The sequence below is a fragment of the Bombina bombina genome, chromosome 3 (assembly GCF_027579735.1).
Source record: "Bombina bombina isolate aBomBom1 chromosome 3, aBomBom1.pri, whole genome shotgun sequence".
Classification (NCBI taxonomy): Eukaryota; Metazoa; Chordata; class Amphibia; order Anura; family Bombinatoridae; genus Bombina; species Bombina bombina.
Genome location: NC_069501.1, coordinates 33,632,702 through 33,650,403, shown reverse-complemented (window position 1 = coordinate 33,650,403; position 17,702 = coordinate 33,632,702).

Below are 17,702 nucleotides of genomic sequence, written 5' to 3'. Positions count from 1 at the left end.
ATTTTTCTTCATTCTCTTGCTATCTTTATTTTAAAAAGAAGACATCTAAGCTTTTTTTTTTATTCAGAACTCTGGACAGCACTGTTTTATTGGTGGATGAGTTTATCCACCAATCAGCAAGAACAACCCAGGTTGATCAACAAAAATGGGCCGGCATCTAAACTTACTTTCTTGCATTTCAAATAAAGATACCAAGAGAATGAAGAAAATTTGATAATAGGAGTAAATTAGAAAGTTGCTTAAAATGCCATGCTCTATCTGAATCACGAAAGAAAATATTTGGGTACAGTGTCCCTTTAAGGAGAGCCTTTTTAAAATATACCACGGTTAAGATTATCTACTGATATTATACACCAATTTTAATTTTTTATTTATTTATTCATTGTGTTATTAAACATTTTTTATTCAATATGGGAAATGAATAGCTTCTTAATTGTAATTTAAGAATGACAGCTGCCTCTTACACTCTCTGAGGTGGCAGATTGAAAGAAATCTGAATACACTCACTCAGGGTGATTGACAGGCCCTTCTCTCATGCAATTGGTTATGTGAGAGAAGGAGGCAGCATTAGACACTCGCTTAACATACAGGGTCCGTTGCCTATTCGTTGCAAAGCTGTGCAGCCAGGTTTTCAAGTTAAGAAAGAACCTTTTCCACACGGCTTTTAGTAAACGGGGACCTATAAATGAACATTGAAGTATCATAGATAAAAAATGTGATCTGAACAATATTTTGAACTTTTATTTATTAAAAAAAAAAAGTCTTGGGACAGCTAGGAATCTACCAACTGATTCCCCCGCCGCAAGTCGCAAGACAGAAGGAGAAGCAGAGACCAGCTGCAGCTGCAGCCCTGTCACCGGAGATAGGTAACTGTCCCACAAGATAAAACAAATCACTTCCCACAATTACAAAATGGAATAGGAGGCAAACGATCATCTCACCTACACACCTCCCTCGCTAACAAACTGACTTTAGCTACTGGCGGGAAGAGACGCCATTACCCCAAAAATACAGGTGCGTAGTGACACCCCTCCGCCTCATTTGAGAGAGACTGCAAAACAGGTTGTAACCGGGAGCACTGGGGTTATTACTTAGCTTCACTTACCCTCAAAGGTAATCTAGGGGAATGGTACCCCAATCACACAGATAAACTCCAGCTGCAACAGTACATTTTAAACAGAGCGAGGAGGAGAACATAGCTTGGGGAACCCTGAATAGAGAGCTTAAGTCGGCCAGCGCACTTTACATCAGAAAATATCGCTTTTGCAATAGCGGTATGAGCACTAATACAATGCAAGGCTAGGCCCTAGACCCCATGCCTCCCCTCACACCCACCGCATATTGACCTCTATACTAGTCCTGATCAGTTCAATACTTAAAAGCCCTGAGGCATCTAATAAGAAGAGACTCTTGGATCTGTATGCAAAACTATTATCAATCATACACTAAAACAACAGACACTATGGCGAGCAGACTCAAAAATGCAGAAAAGAAAAAGACCCAATTAGAAACTACACAGAATGTATTGAGTGCAGAAGATATGGGGAACACAAATCATATTGATACCCACCCTATAGTGTCACAGATATCAGCCCTATTTTTGCCAAAGATAGACCAGCTCCAAACTGGAATGGATTCTCTCACTGCTGAAGTAAAATCTTTCAATGGCAGACTAACACAAGTTGAAATGAAAGTAGCAGAAGGGGAGACCCGCCACAGAGAAGCTGCATCAAACATTCATACAACAGCAGACTGACCGTTTGTGGGCAAAGATAGATGACCTGGAAAACAGGTCGAGACGGAATAACATTCGGATAGTGGGTATCCCAGAATCTCTCCCAGGGACACAGCTCATAGAGTTTGCGGAAAACACCCTGCCCAACTTACTGCATGTCCCCAGATCATGCTTGCCATGCACGGTAGAAAGGGCACACAGAATAGGAGATCCAAGAAGACAAGGAGACAAGAATCAACAGCCAAGGCAAGTAATGGTGAAGTACCTCAACTTTAAGGCGAAGATCACCATATTACAGGCATACAGAAAAATCCCATCCTTAGAATACGAGGGCAAAAAAATCTACTTGTTCCAAGATTACTCTGCAGCGGTAGCAGCCAGAAGGAAGGAATTCTCACCCTACTGTAGACAACTAATAGAGCAGGGCAGAACAGCAGCTTTGCTCTACCCAGCGAGATTGCGCCTACACACAGCGAAGGGACCACTGTTTTTCGAGTCCCCTCAGCAACTCAAACTGCATCTACAAAGGGAAGAGAGTCGTCAGCCAAGAACGGATCAGGAGGGCTCGCCCTCCACCTCAGATACCTGAGAATGGACCTCAGAGCTTTAAACACAGAACTTTGAACGTTTTACACCACAGGCTATGTAGAGCCATATCCTTTACAAGTGGGGGGGGGGGAGGGAGGGTTTTCTTTTCTTGTCTTTAAAAAGTATTTTATTATTGATTTGCGGGGTGGGGTGGAAAGAAAGGGTAAGTTAAAAGTTGCACTACTGTTTTCTAACTGTTTTGTTTATAATCAGAGTTGACCACTAATCTCGGGCGCTCCCCTGGGGGAGTACAGGAAACTATACAGAGGATAAACTCTAACTATCTTGCAAGTAAGTAATAGAAAGAAAGTTTGATAGACTCACTGAGCCACACACACATCAACAGTATTCACTGCCACATAGACACACAGCTAGTAGTCTGACCTGTGCTCTAAGGAAACAGGTAGAATGAGGATAATGAGAATGAGGATAACTACCTGGAATGTAGGAGGGATAACATCCCCAATTAAGAGAAAAACCATACTACGACAGCTTAACTAAAAAAAAACTGACATAGCAATACTGGAAGAGACACACCTCTCACAAGCAGAACACAAAAAACTTCGAGGCAAAGAGAGCAAGAGGAGTAGCAATCCTGCTGCGTAAAAACCTAAAATACAAAATTTTACAGACAGTTGAGGATTCCGAGGGACGATATTTAATAGTTAAGATACAACTGGATACACAAAGTTTGATACTCTGCGGAGTGTACGGACCCCACACAAGAAAAAGAGAGTTTTTTAGACACCTACAAAGCCAGCTGTTACAGTTCTCAGATCTCCCTATAGTAGCAGGGGGTGATTACAACATAGCTCCGTATACGCCAGCAGACAGATTCCTCAAACCAGGCACAGTCACGCACCAAACACAACCATGGGCAGATGCGAAAAGAGAAACGCTCATTCTGAAAAATTTTAGAACTACATTGGCTCTTGCAGACGTTTGGAGGGAAAAAAATCCAGACACAAGGGACTATACATGTCTACACCCCTCCAAATCTACCCTCTCACGTATTGATTGTTTTTTGATATCCAGACACCTCTGCCCTGTCCTATTTAATACAAACCTCAGTTTCTGCGCAGAACCGCTTACAAGCCAAGTTTTACCGTTACGGTAACCGTACAGGGAAGCTATTGGCAAAAATTTCAAAGCTAGATAGAAAACCCAATATTATTACTGCCATAAGAGAAAATGATAGATTGCTAACGCAGGAACCAGAAATACATAAAGCATTCACAGACTATTACTCCAACCTATATGGAGCTCAAAGTGTTGATGTAGAAAGGAAGCAAAACTTCTGGGAAAACATCACCCTTCCACAGTTAGATGTAGAGCAACGAGACAGGTTAAACGCCCCAATTCACTCCCATGAGGTAATTAGATGTATTGAAGCTATGCCCCTGGAGAAAACCCCGGGACCGGATGGTCTACCTGGGGAATTCTACAAAATGGCAAAGGAAGAAATATCAGATACCCTTACACTACTTTATAACGCTATCCTAGAAGAGAGGGCAAAATTATCAAACAGATTCACGGAAGCTAACATAACTGTCATCCCCAAGCCAGGGAGAGACCCACTCATAACCCCATCGTACCGCCCAATCTCCCTACTTAACTCGGACTACAAGCTGTTCACTAAAATATTAGCTAACAGACTAGCAGAGGCACTCCCATCACTGGTCCATGAGGACCAAACTGGATTCGTGAAAGGCAGATCTTCAGTCAAAAACATGAGAAAGCTGCAGTTGGTACTTTCACACTATGGGGGGGAGAACACACTGACCAGACCCAGGGTACTGTTGACGCTTGTTTAGTACTAGTGGACGCAGAAAAAGCGTTCAACAAGATTCTATGGGACCACTTGTTCACCACACTAGACAGGTTTGGGATACAAGGAGCTTTTGTGAGGGCTATAGAAACTATCTATGACAAACCTCAAGCAGCGATTCTGGTCAATGGCACCCCGTCCAAACCTTTCTCGCTCATGAGGGGCACGAGACAGGGGTGTCCCCTGTCTCCGCTCCTCTTTGACCTTGCACTGGAGCCACTCGCAGTAAGGATTAGGAAAGACACGGAAGGTTTAGCAATGGGTGGGGAGACTATTCACTTGTCGCTTTTTGCAGACGACATGCTCCTATACACACAGAACCCCAGAAGAAACCTTCCCATAATAATGCAAATTATAGATGAATTTAGTGCGATCTCGGGATACTGCATTAACAAGGATAAGTCAGAATTATTATGGCTCCGAGACAAAGATCCCTCGATACCCCTTAGAGAAAAATTTAAAATAATAACCAATACATTTAAATATTTGGGCATTACTCTATCAAAGGACCCAGCCCAATGGTACAAGATCAATTATCGACCATTATTCAGAGAACTGCGTAGACTGTTACAGAACTGGTCCACGTTGCCACTGACGTTGTCGGGAAGAGTGGGCTTAGTTAAAATGATACTGTTCCCAAAGCTGTTATACCCTTTACAGATGCTCCCAGAGCTTTTAAGCAAACAAGACCTCACTAACTTGAATAGAGACATATTACACTTTCTGTGGAAGGGGAAAAAACACAGAATTAGCTACAGAAAAATGACATGTGCGCCCGCGATGGGAGGGTTCGGACTTCCAAACATTGAACACTACAACTGGGCAGCTTTAACTAAATACGTAATGGACTGGTTCTTGGATAGAGGACATTTCACTAATCAGACACTTGAAGCGGAAATTATCAGACCATGGTCCCTCAAAATGCTACCACATATGACAAAGACACAACTTGACCCCATAGCGAAGGGGGTGACGCTTATACACCACCCAATAAGGGCATGGTGGAAGATCTGTAAGGCCTTAGGGACATCACATAGACACACTGTATTTCTTCCAATACAGGGCAACCCGGACTTTCCGGCAGGATTCACCACAAAACCCTTTAAACAATGGGAGGAGTGGGGAGTCATGACTTTGAAACATGTATTATCAGAAAATAATGAGGTGGTAAAGTCCTTTAAAGACCTCCAGACAGAATTTAAAATACCAAACCAACACCACTTTGCTTTCCTGCAGATGAGACATTACGTACAGGATCTATTAAGATCAGGAGACATGCCTGAGACCAAATGTGACATATATAAACTATTATCACTCACAAAAGGGGGGGCGACTTCGATAACTCATGTTTACAATACCCTCCAAATGGCACTAAATGACGACACTAAATCACATCTACAGACAACATGGACTACCCTAACTGGACAGCTAACTACTGAAAACAGCATTGAACAGAGCTTTACAAAAGTAAGACAAGCATCCCTTTCAAACGACATACGTGAATCTCACACTAGGTTGATGCATAACACCTACATCACACCAAAAATGCTCCACAAATGGAACCCCGAGGCTTGTGGCAACTGCCCAAAGTGTTCATACCCCAACCCAAATATCATACATATGCTATGGGAATGCCCAAGGTTAACAAAATTCTGGGGAATGACAGGAAAGTGGCTGGAAAATATCTTGGGGACCCGTTTAGTGTTGACAGAAGAGATGATACTATTTTTACACGCACAGATAGAAACAAGAGAGCACACAAGATTTATTCACAACACAATACTACAGGCTAGGAAACTTATCTTCAAACATTGGCTCACACCAATCGTCCCGAGCCTGGTTCATCTTAAGGAGTCACTACAAAAACAGATGACCTACGAACAAATAGACACACAGGGAGACATAATGAAACGGACGAAACATTTCATGACAAAATGGGAACCCTTCATCAATAGTCTAAGCTTATCACACCAGAAACAGATCATATACCCATTCAAAGACTCTGAATATATACTCAATGCTCAACTGCATGGAAACTGGAACATCTTCCACTAAAAGATTGCATGTATTGCTAGAGTCTGAAACAGAGATGGAAAGTAGGTGATGAGAGGAACCTGGGGAGCGCCCGAGGTGAGATTAATTAGGAATAATTCTCAGAATGAGTATAAAGGGCTGATATTATAGGAAGGAATGTTGTTATTCACTTGTGAGTTTCTTTGGGTTTTACTATGTCATTATGACACGACGATCGTTCATCAGGTGACTCACACTCCTGATAGAGTTGCCAACTGTTATAATATTGGGTATACGGACTGTCATGAACTTTCAACACACCCAAGAAAAGATATAATCAAACCCTCGTAGAGGAATAAGCAGTAAAAGAGTTCATAAAATCTAATGTTATGGAATTGTTTTTGGAATTGTTTTTGTCAGAAGAAGTTTTCCTAAATGTAAAGTGAATTTATTATCGAATGTCAGATGGGAGTAATTAAAACAGGAGGGGGAGTGGGGAAGGAGAGGGATTGTTTCATCTACTAGAAAAATATTGTAAAAACCCAGTACTGTTGAGGTAGCACTATCTGTCATTTGCATTTTGTAACCTTGAAGTATTATATTTAATGTGTTGCTGTAAACATGTGCTGGAAATAAATAAAATTATTAAAAAAAAAAAAAAAAAAAAGTCTTAAGGGATTAAATGCCTACCAGTCGCTAGCCGCAGAAAGGGTACATATAACAACTTACTCTATAATAAAAACACAACAACTTTTTGTGGGTAAATTTTTAATCGTCACAGGTTAAACAAGGTTATGATGGCGGCTGAAACGAATGCTATAAAGACAACTCAGCACTGCAGAAGTTAAACGGCCCAAACGGAAACTGCAGCAGAGCGGGACCTCTGCTCATAGAAAAATTGCTACTAAGGGGTTAATGAGATCAAGTGACCCACCCGCAAGGGGAAGGATGGGCACCTCACGTGCACTTGAGGCTATCCACCCCTCTCACTTTTAGATTGGTCATCACTCCCCCGTTCACCCTTTCCAATGCAACAGGGCCTCCCGCCGAGAGGGTATAAATAGGGACTACCCCCTAGGAAGGGTATCCGCTACTCAGCCGCCAAAAGCCAGGTAGACAGGATATGGTAGACGCCCAATAAATAAAGAGGCTGACAAAGTTAGCCTGAATAGGCATATCCGTCGCCAACTAGGGGAACATTTTAAATTTGGAAATGCTCAATTGACTATGTGGCTACTAAGCTAGCCTGAGAAGGCATACTTAGTACAATAAATTAAATTTGGAAGCCATCATGTAATAGGGAAGGGAGGGAGGGGAAAGAACTTGTCTGCACCGGATTCCAGGAAGAAGAGGGCCAGGAAGCTGAAGATCCCCACTTTTAAGGTGAGTAGTGGGCCCCTCCCTTGCATGCAACATTGTTGCCACTAACCTCCATAGCCAGCCCTCTTCTCCTATCTCTCCCTTCAGCTTTAACCCTTAGCTTTGCTCCAGGCCCAATTGTGCCCTACACTGCCTCAAGGGATTAAATGCCTACCGGTCGCTAGCCGCAGAAAGGGTACATATAACAACTTACTCTATAATAAAAACACAACAACTTTTTGTGGGTACATTTTTAACCGTAACAGGTTAAACATTTATTAATTAAATAACTAACTATGGAAACCAACAAGGTTCTGATGGCGGCTGAACGAAATGCTATAATGACAACCCAGCACTGCAGAAGGTAAACGGCCCAAACGGAAACTGCAGCAGAGCGGGACCTCTGCTTATAGAAAAATTGCTACTAAGGGGTTAATGAGATCACGTGACCCACCCGCAAGGGGAAGGAGGGGCACCTCACATGCACTTGAGGCTATCCACCCCTCTCACTTTTAGATTGGTCATCACTCCCCCCGTTCACCCTTTCCAACGCAACAGGGCCGTTACCTCCCGCCACCAGATAGCATTGTGATGATAACTGTGCCGCCAACCAACAAAAGACAAACCCAACCCAACCGGACTTAAAGGAGGGTTGCTATGGCCTTACGAATATCCTTTATAAAAATATCTAGGGCAACTGTCTCTAAATGGACCCTATCTTTTCTATAATAATGCACCTTGTCGACTGTAAGGGATTCGTGTTTAACTACGAATCCCCCATTACCCGTGACGGTTCTAGCAACTGAGGAATTTATCTTCTTCCTGACCTTATAAGCAGCGCTGTGGCTAGACATGTGGCGCCCTTCCAGCCTGGGAACTATGTTGGACCAACCGACCAACACATTCGGAATCCGAGCCCTGATCCAAGCGATATCCGCCTGCATGATCTTGATTAGCTCCAAGACCGGAATGGCGCCCAAATCTTTGCCACCTAAATGGAGAATTATTACGTGAGGTTTACCCCAGCGTACTAGGGCCTCCAAAATACATGATGGAAGTGCGGGCCAACAAATCCCTCTCTCCCCTAACCATCTAATCGATACTAGAGTGGAAGGAAAGCCCAAATTCTGCCCCCCCGGAAGGGCTGAACTACGGATGGAGGCCCAATGCACATAGGAGTGCCCCACGATCCAGATCCTCTTGGCGCCGCTGACAGGTCCTGCAAAGACACATGGGATTAGCAACTGAAATAACACTAATCAACAACCTTGGATTAGAAACTAAACACATTATTCAACAACCGGTCGAATATAACACTTAAACTTATTGGAACGCCATCTACCCAAACGGCAGATGGCTTCCACTGAAGAACCCTTCAAAGCGGCATTAGTAGCTGCCCCTATGCGAAATGAATGGGTGGCTATTTTAGACACGTTTAAGCCCGCATGGGCGGCAGCCCTAGCTAGTATTCTACAAAACTGGAACAACGAGAGTGAAGTCCCATTAGCGTGAATTAACAGGGCCCTGTTCTGGTGGTCTATGCTCTAGAAACTGGTTCACCACCCTTACAGGGCAGCAGTGACCATCGGACTGATATATGGGTATCCATGCGCCTTTGCCATCTTGATCAGTCTTGGATCTCGGCAAATAAACTAAAAGCGAATCCGTTCCTGCTCTGACATGGCCAAATTGTAGGCCTTTGTCTGTGCTTGACTTAGAAGGCGCCACAAGCTCACTTATCCGTAGCGCTGCCGAATAGGCTAATGCAAAAGCAGCCCTGAATAATAAAAACTCGTAATGAGTAGAGCAGATGTGCGGCAAAGCTTCCACCAGCCGCTCAAGCCGGTTGTGCGTGATAGGCTCTCTAGAGTCCTTTGGTTGTGGTTGCAGCTTGCCCCAACCTTTAACAACCTGACGCACAAATTTTGAGTTAGCTGGATCCAGCAAAGCGAGTGTGCGGTAAAAGAATGATAAGGCCGCTAACCGAGAATGAACAGCTCCCTGCCGGGCGCCCCCTTGCCAAAGACTCACCAGCCAGTCACAAAGCGTGTCTTGTGATGCCTCAGCAGCCTCCACATTCTGACGTCGGCAAAACTCTTCCCATTCATGCCAAAGTCTGACGTAGGAGCGCCATGTGTTGGGGGCAAGTGACGCCTGCACTAGAGGGAGCAAGGATATCCAGGACGTAGAAGCTGCCAAAGGAAACCAGGACAAGGTAAGCCTTCTACTGCAGCCTGAGGAGCCAAACGTCTGAACGTCACCCAATCAAACCTTGATAGCGCGTCTGCTAAGACATTATTGACCCCCGGAACATGCCGTGCTTGAAACTGGATGTTAAGTTCGAGACAGCGTAACACCAGATGTCTCAACAAGCAAACTACAGCCGCAGATGTGGCCAAAAGACCATTCACCGCGTGAACGACACTGAGATTATCTGTCCAGAAGTTAACCGTCGTGTTTGTGAATTTTTTGCCCCACAGCTCGATAGCCAAAACGATAGGGAAGAGCTCCAAGAGGGTAAGGTTACGGGTTAGGCCCCTGACTGACCAGTCTAGCAGCCAAGGCCCTGCACTCCATTCCCCATTGAAATATGCTCAATAACCCTTTGATCCTATGGCATCAGTAAATAAGTGCAACAACTGACTGGAAATGGGTTCGGATCGCCATAATCAAATCCCATTGAAAATTCTTCCAGATTCGCAGATCAGCTCTCATACCCTCGGAAACCCAATTTGGTTTGCCCTTTAGCTTAGCCTCCAATCTACGATTGAAGACTCTCCCCATGGGGATAACTCTGCCTGCAAAATTAGGAAAGCCGAGCAATGACTGTAACTGCCTAAGCGTAATGGTTACCATGGAAACGGCGGCTCCAACCGCCTCAAGCATGTCCTGGACTTTACCAGAAGGCAGCCTACAAAGTTTGTCTACGGTATCAATTTCGATACCCAGGAACATGATGCAAGTATCTGGGCCCTCAGCCTTGTCCTCCGCTAAAGGGGCACCGAATTGCAACATCAGGATCCTCATGGACTCCATCAGTTGATGGCATTCGTCAGTTCCCGGACTCCCCACTAAGAGGAAATCATCCAGATAGTGTGCAATGCGGTTAGTGACTGCCTGCTGGGCCAAAACCCAGTGCAAGAATGTACTGAAGGTTTCAAATAATGCGCAAGAGATCGCGCAGCCCATGGGCAAGCACCTATCCACGTAAAACCCCCCTTGAAACTTGCAACCCATCAAATAAAATGATGAAGGGTGCAAGGGCAATAGACAAAAAGCGGATTCTATGTCCAATTTCGCCAACAAGGCACCTGGACCGACCCCACACACCAATTCCAGTGCACTGAGCTAAGCTCTGGGTCAATGGCATCGTTGACCGAATAGCCTCTGGGGTGGGAAAGATGCTGTATTAGACGGAATTTGCCCAATTCCTTCTTGGGTACCACACCTAAGGGGGAAATAACCAGATTTGGCAAAGGGGGGAAAGGAAAAGGACCTATTACACGGCCCATTGTTATTTCCTTATTCAGCTTTTCCCTAACAACCGCTGGGTATTGGTAAGCTGATTTAAGGTTACGATAGCATCTAGAGCCCTCAACGGCCCTTGTCACTGGTATATGAAAACCTTCAGTAAAGCCTTTGAAAAGCAAAGATGCTGCTCGTGAATCTGGGTACACTCTGAGCCAAGGCTCAAGAGCGTGCACCTTCACTGGCGTTGGTGCTCTTAGGAGCTACCGGACGCAGAGTCCCTTTTTCTGGCACATTCACTCCCCGCGTGGGACCCGGCACAGTATCTGCACACGTGCCTGAATGCACATGAGTTACCTCTGTCGCATTTGCCATCTTGAAATGCCCAGCAGGTACCTCCCCTGCGCTTCGCTTTGGAAGCACGAAAGGACTGGTTACCAGAAGTGTTGGTGGAGGAGGGGGACCCATGAGAGCCAAGGCGCTGCCAAAGATGCGTATCAGTGGTATCAAAGGTGAGAACTGGATTACCAGCCATCTTCTGCCTGAATTCCGCATCATACTCTCTCCATGCCCCTTCACCAAACTTCCTCTGGATCCAGTGTATATTGTCGGTGTATTTAAGAATGGCATGACACTGGCTAGGGTATTTCTCTAAGTAGCAAGAAGAGAAAACCCTAAAATAAATTAACCACTCTTCAAATGTTTCAGGTCGCTTGAACCTTTTAGGTCCAGTGCCATCGGGACTTTTCTCCCTCTGTCTACATGCCTCAGCAGATAATTCAAATATGTTAACATATTTGCCCTGCTGTATTTTTTAATGGTTTTTGGCTTTAAATGACCGTGCAAAGAGGGGGTGTACGATGGTAAGGAATCACCATGCAAGGCGACTTTCCTTTCCGAAACTAAATTAATTGGCGGACGTAGGTCCGCTGGGGAAGTGCTGTCCTGCATGGAATCGGGTGGAGCTATCGCCAGCTGCGTCTGTGCTATGTTCCCAAATGAACCTGACTGTATTACCTGCCACATTTTCTTAACCATCGCAAACATGCGCTTCTGACCCTTACCCCTCAGCCCCAGTGAGGTGTCGCTGTCACATTCAGAGTCTGAAAGGGATGCATCAACCAGGTCATGTCGGTCATGTGTTAATGTGTAGGACTTACCAGGAATGGCAATTGCGTTGTCCTGAGACTCCGGACCTGAAGCAGAAGGACCAGGCATAGAACCATATTCCCGTTGGTTCGAGTTGTTAGTCGCTTCCCACTGTAATGATGAACCCGTCTGTTCATGAGGAGTCGATGAAGTAGTAGTAGACGAGGCCGAAGGCATATCAACCTGCTGTGGTTCCATCTGTGCTGCGTTCTGCAACAAAGTGAAGAGATCGCGAGCACTACGGACACCGGTAAAGGGAGGGTTAATAGAACCCAAGCCTGATACATTCTGTGCACTCACGCTGGCATTCGCAACACTAGAAACCCTCCTTGACACATCAGCTCCCCCTGCTGAACTCTGTGTGTTATGAGTCCCAACCAAATCATGACCCAATATTCCATGCACTACATTCGCACCACTAACTTGCAATTGAAATGGTGCAGCTACATTGGCCCCTAACTCATTGCCCTGTAGAGATGGTGCCACATTCATAGCTGAAATACCTACATTTGAAACAGATTGCACATTCATAGCTGAAATACCTGTATTTGAAATAGATTGTACATTCATGCCTGAAGAAACAACTTGTGCATTCATACCTGAACTACCTGTATTTGACACAGCTTGTACATTCATACTGTGAGTATTTGTGCAGCTTCCGGTTGTGTGCGATGCTGCGCTAAATTGAGTATGAGCTGCCCTATTATCCACTTGCAGCGCGACATTATATTGTCCCGGAGCCTGGGCGTGCATATGCATCACACCAATTTGGCCCTGTTGGTGTGGTTCCATAGCACTTATTTGCCCACCTAACTGACTGCCTATAAAAACAGCTTGCTAGCACACATACAATTCAAACTGCAAACCTTCCGCTTGCTAGACAGCTAAGCTAACCATCAGGCTATTACAGCTGGCTGTCTCGGCCTAGCACGTTAGCGCCTGATAGCACTCCTCTACAAAAAGGGGTTAATCTATTAGCCCTAGCGGTAACACCTCTCCTACTTTTTAGACCTCTGGTGGACCCTGCGCTAATTGAAAGGCATCTTTCGCCATCAAGAGACCCCTACCAACCGCTGCCAAGCTGATAATGACCCGTGAAGGTGCCCTCCGCTGCCGCACTTGAGTACCCTTGCGGCCTATTAGCCCTCCCCTGGCCGACATCCTCTGTCGGTGCTCACCTTCTCAGAGCTGAAGAGGAGGCAGCCGCTCCCTTGGACTCCCGACGCTGCTCTGCCCGTCGAAACCGAAACCGGAAGTGGATGGGCGCGTGACCGGAACTTCCGGTTGCGCACTTACAGCCTGACTTGAAGGACCTACGGCCTGGCTTGGTGACCCGACACTGGCATCGCGTGAAGAGGACCTGGAGGACCCGACGGAGACATCGCCACCACGATGGACGCCAGGATCGAGGAGACAGCCGATGCAGCCGACGGTGGGATCGCGGATATAAGAGATGAGACCGCCGATTCAGGTAAGACCACCGGATGGCAGGGGGCAGCAGATAGGGGTAGAAAAGGTATCGGATGGTGTGCGGGGGGCAACACAGAAGCTCTGGATGGGGGAATATGTGAGTCTGGTAAGCCGCCCAGGCCCATGCCGGATTGAAGGCCCAAAACGGGCCCTGCTTCCGACATACGGCCTAAATGCGCCATGTGGCCTGAGGGGGAGGCGAGGGCACCGGTATGTGAGTGGGCCGCAGGCGACGCCAAAGGGGGGTTAATCAAAGACAAACCAGGGCCTGGGGGCAAGTTATGGGCTACCGGAAGGGCCGGAGAGGTAAATACCTGAGGGCCCGAATAGGTGGAAGGGCCTGGGGTTGCCACGTGGGCCTGGTATGAGACAGAAGGGCCTGGGGTTGCCACGTGGGCCGGGTATGAGACAGCCACATCTTGATTGCTTATGGCTGGGGCCCTATCAGAAATAGGCCTTGAAGTTGGAGAGACCATGCCCTCCGAATAGGCCGCAGCCTGTGCATGCGGCCTGCCCGAGGGGGTACCTAAAGCCTGAGGCCTAGTAGCTGGAGCATGTAATTCAACCCCCAAATCACCCTCATGGCCTTCTATTTGCTGTAAGGGCAATTGGTCTTGAGTCTGGAGACAGGCCGATGTTTCATCAGGCCTAGCCATTGCAACTGATGCATAGGCTGAATCATCTCCCTCACTAGTTGCAAGTATATCTAACCTACTAACTGTGTGACTAATCTGTGTTTTGGTAGCACTAGGCCTAGCCTCTTTAGTGTACTGTGTAGGTGGTATTATATCATCTAGCTCTTCAATACTATCTAGTGCACTTATCTCTTTTTTCTGTTTGTCTGATCCAGGTTTTTCGAACACCAACTCGTGGAAGCGCTGTGGAGGGAGTTTGGATCGTCTGGATCGCTGCATTGTTCACAGAAATTAAGAATTACCCTGAACAATAACAGAAAGAACTCGTCTGCACCGGATTCCAGGAAGAAGAGGGCCAGGAAGCTGAAGAGTCCCACTTTTAAGGTGAGTAGTGGGCCCCTCCCCTGCATGCAACATTGTTGCCACTAACCTCCCTAGCCAGCCCTCTTCTCCTATCTCTCCCTTCAGCTTTAACCCTTAGCTTTGCTCCAGGCCCAATTGTGCCCTACACTGCCTTTATGAGCTGAGTATGCACAAGAACAAAGATGCAATTTAAATATTATCTTGTTGTCCTTTGCAGAAGGAACAGCATTGCACTACTAGTGGAAAGTTGAGCACACCAATCAGCAGCTAGCTCCCACTAGTGTAGGATATATGCATTTTTTTTCAACAAGGGGTACCAAGAGAACGAAGCACATATGAAAATAAAAGTGAATTTAAAAATGTCTTAAAATTACATGCTGAATCATGCAACTTTATTTTTGACTTTCCTATCCCTTTAAACGTACCTAGATGAGAATATTAAATGGCTGTGGTGTTCAGGATTACACAATACAATTACATATTTGTGCACTTATACATCAGAATGATGTGTGCAACAAAGTAGATCAGGTAGAAAAAAAGACAGAAGTCCATCAAGTTCAAATCTAATATACTTACAATAAAGGCTACAGTTGATCTTAAATTAATCCCATTAAAAAAGGTGACACAAGCAATCTTATTCCTTAATTCTGTTTCTAGCCAGAAATATATCTAAACCATTTTTAAATGTATCTAAGATCTTGGAATTTACTACCTCCTTAGGTAGTGAGTTCCACAATTTTATTGCTCTCACAGTGAAAATATTTTTATGTTGCTGGAGATTAAGGAGAAGATTTACCAAGCAGAGGATGCTGCTATGTCCCCACGTAGTTTCCTGTAGTTAAGAAGCAGTGGTCGTAAGATACGATCGGGATGATTGAAACCCCCTCCTAGCAAATGTGCAGGGAATGGCATTGCACAAGCATTTCTTGTGAAATGCTTGTGCAATGTTAAATGCCAGCAGTGTATGCTGTCGGCATTTAGGGATGCAGGGCGGACATGATTCGCTATAGTGAATCATGTCCACCCAGGGTTTAATAAATCTACCCTATAATCTCCTTTCCTCCAGCCTTAAATTGTGACCTCTTGTCCAAACCATTTTCTTGGAATAAACAGAGCTTCCGACATCTCTGTATCACCTCTCAAGAGCCTTTTTTTTCTAGAGATAACAGACCCAGTTTGGCTAACCTCGCCTCATAGCTTAAACGCTCCATTCCCCTTCTTAGTTTTGTGGCCCTTCTCTGAACTTTTTCTAACTCTGCAATGTATTTGTTTTTAGATTAATCCCCAGAACTGCACTCAATTCTCAGGGTGAGGTCTTATCAGGGATTTATAAAGTGACAGAATTATGCTTTCCTCCCTTGCATCAATGCCTCTTTTAATACATGCTAGTATCTTATTAGCCTTAGAAGTCGCTACCCTGCATTGTGCACCCATCTTTAGCTTGTTATCTATTACTACTCCCAAATCCCTTTCCTCCTCTGTTTGTCTAAGTCTTGTCCCATTTAAATAATTGGTTTGCTGCTTATTTTTACTTCCAAAATGTAGAACCTTGCATTTACCAGTATTAAATCTCATTTTCCATTTACTTGCCCATTCTTCTTATTTTTGTAGATTCCTTTGTGAAGCAAGTTCATCCTGACTTCACCTAATGACCTTACACAACTTTGTATCATCTCCAAAAATAGAGATGTTGCTATTTAATCTTTGCTCCAAGTCATAAAAATATTAAAAAGAACAAGGCCCAGTACTGATCCCTGGGGGCTCCACTAATTACCTTTGTCCAATCAGAGTATGATCTGTTTACTACTACTTGTTGCTTCCTGTCTTTTATCCAGTTATTTATCCATGAGCTAATATTTTCAGCTGTTCCCAGCCCCATAATTGTTTATATTAATCTCTCATGTGGCACTGTATCAAACACCTTTGCAATATCCAAGTATATCACATCAACTCATTCCCCTTTATCTATATTATGATCTATTTCTCATAAAACCATGCTGATTTGAACTCATAGGGGCCGAATGATCAAGCTCGCTGGAAACAGTAGTTAGGAAGCAGCAGTCTAAAGACCGTTGCTCCATAACTTTTCCGCTGCCTCTGAGGCTCCGGTCTTCAATTTGCCAGATCCTATACGATCAGACTGATTGAAATCCCCTGCTAGCGGCTGATTGGCCGCAAATCTGCAAGGGGCGGCATTGCACAAGCAGTTCACCAGAACTTCTTGTGCATGATAAATGCAGACAGTGACATGATACATAGTAAATCGGCCCCATAATCTTGTTAACACAAATATACTCATCAATACAAACCCTTAAGATCACTTCAAGTATCTTCCCCACTATGGATGTCAGATAAACTGGTCTATGGCTTCCTGGATCAGCCATGCTTCCCTTTTTAAAAAGTGGCACCACATCAGCTTTACACCAGTCCTAGGGTACTATACTTGAGGATAATAAGTATTGAAAAAGAGTAGAGGTTTGGCTATAACAGTGATAAGTTCCCGTAAAAACCTTGGGTGTATTCCATCTGGGCCTGGATTTTCATTTGCCTTAAAATTATACATTTTTTTTCCTGATATACTCTAGAGATAACCCAGTTAATGGTATGGGCTTGTATGTTTTAGTTTGTTTCAAAGTATCCCCCAATGGTTCCTCTCTTGTGTATACTGAAGAAAATAACTGGTTTAGTACCTCCGCATTATCTCTGTCACTAATAATTATACTAACCTTGACACATTTCAATGTACCTATATTTTCCATCTTAGAATTTTTGTCATTTATGTATTTTAAAAAAACCTTTTAGGGTTTGACAATCCTTTGCAATTAATCTTTCATTTTCAATGTTGGCTAATTTGATTGCTTTTTGTCATGCTTTGCTACATTCCTTATATATTTGGAATGTTGAGTCTGTACTATTTTCTTTGATTAATTTAAAAGCCCTACGTTTTTTCCTAATTTCTCTTAACACATTTTTATTTAGCCACATTGGCTTGGATTTATTTATTTTACTTTTATAACCATATAGTATGTGTTGATATGTATATTTATTTAACAACATTTTAAATGTAATCCATTTATCCTCTGTATTTTTATTA